At 34.4% G+C, this 9,228-nt stretch overlaps 1 long non-coding RNA gene across 1 annotated transcript; it reads right to left on the bottom strand.

The window, feature by feature from the left end:
- Positions 1 to 3,790: 3,790 nt before the first annotated feature.
- Positions 3,791 to 7,793, bottom strand: LOC114317864 (uncharacterized). The gene is made up of 3 exons (XR_014348932.1): positions 7,518 to 7,793; positions 6,219 to 6,324; positions 3,791 to 3,913 (listed from the first exon to the last, which is right to left on the bottom strand). It is a non-coding gene; the product is annotated as an uncharacterized LOC114317864 (long non-coding RNA).
- Positions 7,794 to 9,228: the final 1,435 nt, after the last annotated feature.

The raw sequence follows: 9,228 nt of genomic DNA, 5'->3' as shown, positions 1-9,228 counted from the left end.
GAGAAGGGGAGAGACAGAAATTGAACCTTGCGAGTGCGAGTTCGAAGGGAGGGTGGTTGTCGATGCTGAAATTTTTATTCATACGAAACAGATTGATTGGAAAAAAACCTAACTTGGATCATCATCCGTATATCATCACCAACATGAAAAAGTGAAACAAAGAGAAAAAAGATTCATCAAATATATCAATGTATTCATGAATGTATGTATTAATGAAATGAAGAAGAACAGAGAGAGAAGGGAAAAAAAATATCAAACCCAAATGCACCAATCAAACCCAAGAATGTTATAAACAACCCTAAAAATGTATGTATTCATGAAATGAAGGAAAAGAACAGAGAGAGAAGGGGAAAAAAATATCAAACCCAAATCACACCAATCAAACCCAAAGGAGGCAGTGATCACATTACAATGTGGCAATTATTCATGCATTGGGTTTTCAGACGCATTTCTACTATTTCACATCAAAATTACAATAAACATCTGGCTAAAAAAAAAGAGCAAATCAAAACATAATTGAAAAACAATACAATAACATACTTTTCCTACAAAAATGTGGCAGTTTCTCTCATTTCCAAACAAAAGCCTCAAAAAATTGTCACTACCACCTATAAAAATTAAACCTTTATAAAAGAAAATCCAACAATAAATCGTTTTAAACAAAATTCGATCACAACATCAACAAAAAAAAATCACCAACAACAACTAACATAATACCTAAACACATTCAAGATACATCAAACACCCTCTATCACCATGGAATCAAACCCTAGCAGACATATGTATGTATATGTATACATGGGTGTATAGTTATGCTTTATTCAAATCACCCCATGGATTTCTTTTATGCTTTATTCTGTTTTTTTTATTGTTGTTACGTCATGCTTTATTCTCACTTACGTTATATGCTTTATTCACTACCTCAGTTCATGTTCCTTGACTGCTTGCTGGTGTATTATTGGTCCTTGTACATGATCAAACCAACTTGGGTGGAATTTATGAGGCTCACTTAGTGGCACGCCTCAGAGTAATGCATCCCAAAAATACCTTTTTTTTTTTCAAAGCAATACATTCCAAAAATACCTTAAGTCCTACATTATTTTATTTAACAATGTTTTCTTTATTGAAACACTATTTTGGTGTTTCTATTACTTACATTTCTATAATATTTTAAATGGTGGACTCTTAACTGCTTTCATTGCTTAACTTTTCTAATAATCATGTAATTTTAGCAATTTTAAGCTGATAGGGTAAAGTCTAATTTGCCAATAAATTGTGGTTTTTAAATAATTTTATTGTTGGTGGGATTTAGATCCACATGTCCTGTTGATAAAGGTAATATTTTTCAAATTAGTTGGTGTTGTTACTTTCATAGCACTGTGACATATGGAATTTGTTTTTCAATGAATATAATTGTCTATCATCATTTTTTTTAGTTGATGTGTAATCTTACTATTCTTGATTCAATTCGATTCACAATTCCACTATTAGGATTTTGTTTCTTGAATCAACAACTATGATACAATATAACTGGGACTTTTGATGCACTTGTGGAAGTAAGAATAGCTGGCTTCAAAGTTATCTTTGGAAGGTGAGCTATCTTGGTTAGTATTCTGTTCTTTGATTATTATATTTCCCATCTTCAGCTGGTCTTAATTTTTTGGTCTTAATTTTTTGTCGTACGATTCTGTTTGTCAGTCAAATGGGCAGTTACGTGTTCCAAACAAACTGTGAGTGCTTACTATGTGTGAAATGTGAGCTTTATCTTTTATGCATTCTTGTTTTTATAGCTGATCATGCTAATTGTTCTTTTTGACTATGATATTTATTCTAGCTTCTTGGGTTTGATCTACACTAAGTACTGTGCAACTTGTGTGAAATCAAACTTACGTTGGTTTTTATATTGTGAATTGGATTGTTTTTTCGATTTTGACATCTTATTTATCTAATTTAGGACAATAATAAAATGCTAGTTGTTGGATAATTGCCACATGTATTTCTTTGTTTTTATTTGTTTCCGTTCTGTATAAATCAGCGATGACAATACTCAACACTCTCAGCATTCCTCTATTCATGTTGGCTGAACCACACGCAGCCATGACAATACTTAATTACAGTTTTTTATCAACTCAAATTAACATTCCTTTGTGAATTGGGGGAGGGGGAATCTAAATCAACAACCAAGTGTGTGTGCTATTTTGACAACCGAGAAGAAACAACTTACAAGTCTCTGATAGGCAAACTATCAAACATGTTGTGGCCATGGCAGTATAAGCCAACATATCAGCACTTTTCTTCACCCCCATTGCCATTCTGCTTCTCATATCTAACTAATGTACTTGAAAAAAAAATAAAAAAAAGTCAGCGAACCCTAGATCCCAACTATGTCATAGTCTTTAATTGTGGAGGATGATTGATACAAAAATTAGCCCTAAACCAATGCCTCAAAGAACTAAATAAATGTAAAATACCTCTAATGTTGGGAGGGTGGGAGCCGAGAGAGAGTGGGTGTCGATCAATGGCGACGGTGATGATGAGCAGCGACGGCGGTGGTGAGCCCTATTGAGACCACCGTCTCTGTTTGAATCAAATTGTTGGAAGATGTTTCTTTGATCTGCTACCTCTGTTAGCCAGTTTCAGAAAAGAAAGAATTTCAAACGTGAGAGAGAGATCATAGAGGGAGTTGAAGAGAGAATGTGAGAGATAACGTGTAGGGAGGGAGTTGAAGAGAAGGTGTTTGGGCAGACATGGGAGAGAGAGAGAGAGCAGAGAGTGTTTGGGCGGGAATAAAAATGATCTCAACCGTTAGATAGTATATAGAAATGATCTCACGTACATTTTGATACATTTTTCAAAAAGCTTTGTGCCTTATTATATAGATAGATATATATATCTATATCTATATACATCACATTCAAACAAATGGGTTGAGTTTGAAATGCAATAGAATCAAGATGAAATCAAACCCATTTTCAGATTACAGATATCAAACCCATTTCAAAAAACCAATTCCATATGCACAAAATCACAAAAATTGACCCTTCAAATGAAATGCTGAAAAAGTCAGACATGAGACTGTTGTACATACTCACCCAAAAAATGACACTGTTGTACAAAGAATAAACATTTCAAGAAATGGTGATAGAAATCTTTGGATTTGAGGCTTGTTTTGATCTCTTATCCTGATCCGAAGTATACCACTTTTCCTCTTTTTATTGTTATTGACATGTTTTTTTTACAAAAACAGTTATCTATTTTAAGAGTCTTACACCCAAGATTATGTAGCCCAATTATCATATACTATGTAGCCCAATTTGTGATTTAGCAAACCTTAGAGTATACAAAATCTAAGGTAAATTTACATGATCATTTCTGCAAACAAAACAGACCACATGGAGGATGACTCAACCAGAGCAAGTTAGCTCCATCACTTGATCTAAAATCTTTTTTGCATGTATCTATGCCCCAATCCACAGAATATACTCTATACTAACTATTATACAAAATGTGTTATTAATCAGTCAATAAAAACAAATAATCAAAAAGAGAAACAATCAGTGTTGATTATTGTCATTGTTCTCTTCACACCCTTTGCACACAATAAAAACATCATTTGAATTTTTTTTTTTAAAAAATAAATAAATAAATAAACCAATAATTTCTGCCATAGTTCTAATTAGGCAACCACCAAACAATAAACCATAAACCACAAAATAGGCAACCACCAAACAATAAACAATAAACCAGAAACAGAAATGATGATAAACAAAAACATCGATTTAAACCATTACCTCAATTCCACCAACAAACATGGAGGATGACTCAACCAGAGCAAGTTGGCTCCACCAATTGATCTCAAATCTTCTTTGTATGTATCTATGCCCCAATCCACAAAATTTGAAGTTAATTTCTACTGAAATGAAAATGCGTATGAGAATATAAGTTAAAGAGTTTTCCGAAGAGAGAGAATGGACAAAAATAATGCATTAGCTAATGCTTTTCTGTACATAGAGAAAAAACTAATAAAATCAAAATAAAATTAATATTTTCTAATAATTTAGAGATGTCCGTGTAAATAACTCATATATTATCATATACTATGTAGCCCAATTTGTGATCTAGCAAACCTTGAAATATACAAAAACATGATCATTTCTGCAAACAAAACAGACCACATGGAGGATGACTCAACCAGAGCAAGTTGGCTCTACCACTTGATCTAAAATCTTCTTTGTATGTATCTATGCCCCAATCCACAGAATATAATCTATACTAACTATTATACAAAATGTGTTATTAATCAGTCAATAAAAACAAATAATTAAAAAGAGAAACAATCAGTGTTCATTGTTCTCTTCAAACCCTTTGCACACAATAAAAACATCATTTGACAATTTTTTTTTAAAAAAAATAAAAATAAATAAACCAATAATTTCTGCCATAGTTCTAATTAGGCAACCACCAAACAATAAACCATGAACCACAAAATAGGCAACCACCCAACAATAAACCAGAAACAGAAACGATGATAAACAAAAACATCGATTTAAACCATTGCCTCAATTCCACCAACAAACATCGATTTACTTGAAGCATAAAGAAGCATTGAGAGAGAGAGAGAGGGAGAGAGGTACCGGAGAGCTCCCATGGGGGTTCGAAGCAGAGAGAGAAAAAGAAGACAGCGGCGTCAATGTAGAATTTGAGGAAGTTGATGATGATGACGGTGGTTGTGGTGGTGGAAACCCTAGCCTTCGGTGACCCAATCAAAGCACAGTGTTGCAATTCACAATCGGAAACCCTACCTTGCGAGTGGGAGGGTTGCGACTGGAAGCCACTGAGAAAGAAGGGGGGGGGGGAGAGGCAGAAATCGAGCTCAAGAGGGAGGGTAGGAAAGAAGAACAGAGAGGGAGAGAGAGAGAGACAAAGAGGGAATGGGAGGAGACGTGTAACAGAGAGGGAGAGATAGAGAGAGAGAGAGAGATAAAGAGGGAATGAGGAAGGAGACATGGGTAGGTGGGAGAGGGAGAGAGTGTTTGAGCGGGAAGAAAATTGATGTCAACCGTGAGATATTAATTAGGATTGATCTGAGCCCTTAAAATGAAATGTATCTCTGATATTAATTAGAAAATATTGTTCTAATGCTATGTCCTACAAAAACTAAGATATTGAAACCATAATAGAAATATAAGATTAGAATAAATAACACAAAGAACAAAGAGATTATCATCATGTTTAGGGACCAAGTTTAAAACATTAACCAGCTTATGGGTGATACTACATTAACCAGCTTTAGGAAGAGTTGTCTCAATTTACGGGTGATACTACATTTTCTCCTAGCAAAGGAACAATAAGGAGGATGTACTCCTAGTAGTACTTGATCTACCCACTTGGAGTAAATGATCTTTGACAAAATCCTAGAATCCAAAAATCGACTCAACAAAAGCAACTAACTTCAAGCAACTGACTCCGTCCTATTGTCAAGCTGCCAATTGGCAGCATAAATATTATATTTAGTACAACTCTCTACATGAGAACCCCAAAATCATAAAGAAATAACAAACATCACATGAAATAAAATGATCAAATTAGAGATTAAAATCCCTCATTTATATATGTAATGACAAATTAGATTGATAGTGCATATGGTTGGAAATGGAGAGTTGAAAAAAAAAGGAAACAAAAATAGAAATTACTATAGAACTTATCTTAGCTTAGCGTCATCGGTTGATCTCACTCCACTTGTCTGCACACATACACTATCACACAATGGTTTCTCTTTTTAATAGACAATGGCATTGTCAAATGAGAAAAAATAACAACGAAAATGAGTAAGCTTAACAATGTATCAATTGGGGACCCGATTACCATGGGTCCATTACCGCCATGGGTCCTCTCAATTATTGTAACTAATGCTTTCCTTTCAGCAAAACCAACTAAAATTTGAGTGTCAGAGTGCAATCTAACAAACAATCAAAGTAAAATACCTTTTCGGAGTCTAGTTAAAGATTGACAATGGTTGAGTACCAAGTAGGCATCACTCTAAGCCAATCTACTACCACCGATTGGTACCAAATGTATTGATTCCAGACTTAAAAAAACAAAAACAAAAACAAAAAGAAGAAGAAGAAGCTACCAAAAGGAACAGTTAAGAAACAACATCACTACTCTAGAAGTGATAAAGAAAAGAACATGATCATAGCCTCATATTAGATACTAACCTTATTGAATACCCAAATTTCACCATTAACAGTTGATTTTGGTACACCATGTCCATTATAATGGAAGAGAACTCTATCAGAATTGGCATTCAAGCTCATAATGTGCCTACTTACATGTCATGAAGAATAAGTTAAAACATTATTTGATATTAAATTTATACATAGAAATAATAATAAAAAAATCTCATTTTGAGTTGTCACCGTTTATATTGGAAGAAGTAAAATGACATAAATACTTTCATAACATTAAACCTTTACTCATAAGAAATTAAATGCACAACCAATTTGACAACTGGTGCCACAACTTGAAAAGCAAATTAAACAAAGAATAAAAAGACACATGTTATGTAGTCAATTGTAGACCACAAAAAATTCAACAGGTCAAAGTAGATACACCCATACAACAAACATTTCAAACTAATATCATAAATTAAAACCCATTTCATAAATCAAAAGCTTTTCAAAACCATAGGAAATCAACACCCATTTCAAAAATCAACACCTATTTCCCATTAAAGAATCAAACCCATTTCATAAATCAAAACCATGTCAGAAATCAAACTGAACATAAAAAATTTATTTCTGAAATCAAAACCCATTTAAAAAATGAAACCCATTTCATGAAACAAAACTTATTTCAAAAATTAAAACTCATTTCTCATTTCAAAATCAAACCCATGTCAGAAGCTAAATTATAAATAGAATCCACACAATGACCAACCTAACCAAACACCCACAGACGTCAAAAAGGTTTATGGTTTAAACACCAATGCACAATTCACAAAAATAAATGATCTGAGATTCAACAAAATGAAAAAATTTCCAAAATCCAGATTTGACAAAAATAACCAGATTAAAAAATATTCAGATTCAACTTTACAAACTCATAAAAGTATCTAGATTCAAGTAATCAGAAACAACCAAACCCACAAAAATATCATGAATTGCAAAGGTTGAGAGTTCTAGATTCAAGCACAAACCAAAAAAAACCCCCAATTTTAATTCATATTTCCAGCCACTTTCCTTTTCTCTCCACAAATCACTCTCCAAATCCAAGATTCAAGCACAAACCAAAAAAAAAAAATCCAATTTTAATTTTTCTAATTATTCCACTACCTTCAATTTCTAAAACTCCCAAAACTTTTGCATAAATACACATATGTAAACAAAAGAAAATCCTAAATACACAATCCCCACAATACATATCTATCAATATGTATACCAGACATTCAAATACCCTATGAGAGATTGATCTGATTCAGTGGGGGAAAAAACTAAGAACTTAACTAATTAAAATACCTGTTTGGGATCTCTTTGAATATTGACAACGACGGAGTATCGATCTCTCTAGAGCCGGTGGTGGTCCAACGAAATCTTCCCTTTTGCAATGGCTCCTTTCGAAATCTCTCCTATGGGCTGAAAAGGTTGTGTCGATTGTGGTGGAATATGGAGTTTGGCCTGCCACTGTTGATGAAGATTGAGATGGAAGAAAGGGGGAGGAAGGAAAAGAGAAAGAAGAAACGAATTGGAAAGAGAGAATGAAAGAGTATTGACTGAATCAGAGCGAGGGAGGAAGAAGAAACGAATAGGGATTATGGTTGAGTATCCCACACAGGATGGGCTCTGATGGAGAGAGAGAGAGAGAGAGAGAGAGAGAGAGAGAGAGAGAGAGATTTTCTTCGATTTACAAAGAGTGGGTGGGAAATGAAGAAATCTCAACCGTTGAAGTTTAGATGGGACAATCTGACCCATTGATACAGAATGTATCTCTTAGACATTTTATGACATTTTCAAAAACCCTTGTGCCATATTATATAGATAACAAAACAAGGATGTTGAAGGGACATTTGTCTTAAGTAACATATAAATTGATGGCTGAGATTATACTTCTTGTCATACATTGGCCTCGTTTGGGAAGTGGATATTTTAGTAGGTTATTTTAGTTTTTGGCTATTTTAGTAGGCTAAAATTTTTGTGTTTGGGAAGATGATTGGATTTTTTTGTGGTTGGATGTGATGTTTGTGAGAGAAAAAGTGAAATGATTATGGGTTTGATGTGATATTTTGTCTTATCAGCTATTTTAGTCTATTTTGTCTTTTTGTGATTTTTAACCTACACTAGGCTATTTTTTTTTCCCAAACACCCCAATTTTAAGGGCTGAGATCACACTTCTCTTTTGTTTTTCTTTCTCTCAAGCTCTGTTTGTTCAGGTTTCAAAATTCAAACATTTCAAAGGTTTGATACTATTCTCTCTCTACCAAACATTCTCGTTTCCCCATTCCACCCTCTCTCTCTCTCATAGTCAAACACACTCTTTGGTTCTCTCTCTCTTCTACCCAATCTCCCCCCATCGGAGCCCATCCTATATGGATATCCAACCTCAACCCCCTTGCCCATAGCAACCCTGACCGAAGGGTTCGATTTTTCCCATTACAATCTGAAATCGCCTATTTCAATCTGAAATCGAAGGGTTTGATTCTGCCCATTGCAATATGAAATTGCCCATTGCAATATGAAATTGCCCATTTCAATCGTTCAAAGTTAAGCGAGTCGTCTTCGATCAAATGGTGGGTTTTGCAAGTCGTCTTCGATCAAGTCAACCGATTTCAATTTCAGATTTTCTTCAGTTTCCTATTTCAGCAGGTCAGATTTTCTTCCAACAAAACACTCTGTCAAACTTTCGAACTCAACCTACTTGTACGAGCAAGAAATAATATTCTCATATAATCCTGTTGATCAATTTCGCGCTCCTCCAAACGTCGACGCTTTACCCCCTGAAAACACAAACGTGAGCTAGCCGGCGGGTGTGTGCCGGATACCTCTCCGATGCCTAAGTCAGCAAAATAGACAAATAGACAAAAGCTCTGTGTATTCGAGAATCAAAGTTGTGTTACCTCTCCATAGGTGATGGTATGAGCTTTTATAGGTTCCGCGTGGCACAATCCTAGTAGGACTCTTATTCCTCCATGCAGAGTCTTCTTAGGAATCATACTCTTGAAAGATAATGCCT

Source organism: Camellia sinensis, chromosome 13, assembly GCF_055761805.1.
Source record: "Camellia sinensis isolate YWXY chromosome 13, ASM5576180v1, whole genome shotgun sequence".
Lineage (NCBI taxonomy): Eukaryota > Viridiplantae > Streptophyta > Magnoliopsida > Ericales > Theaceae > Camellia > Camellia sinensis.
The sequence above is the reverse complement of the archived record's forward strand: the minus strand, read 5'-3'. Positions and strand labels throughout refer to the sequence as shown.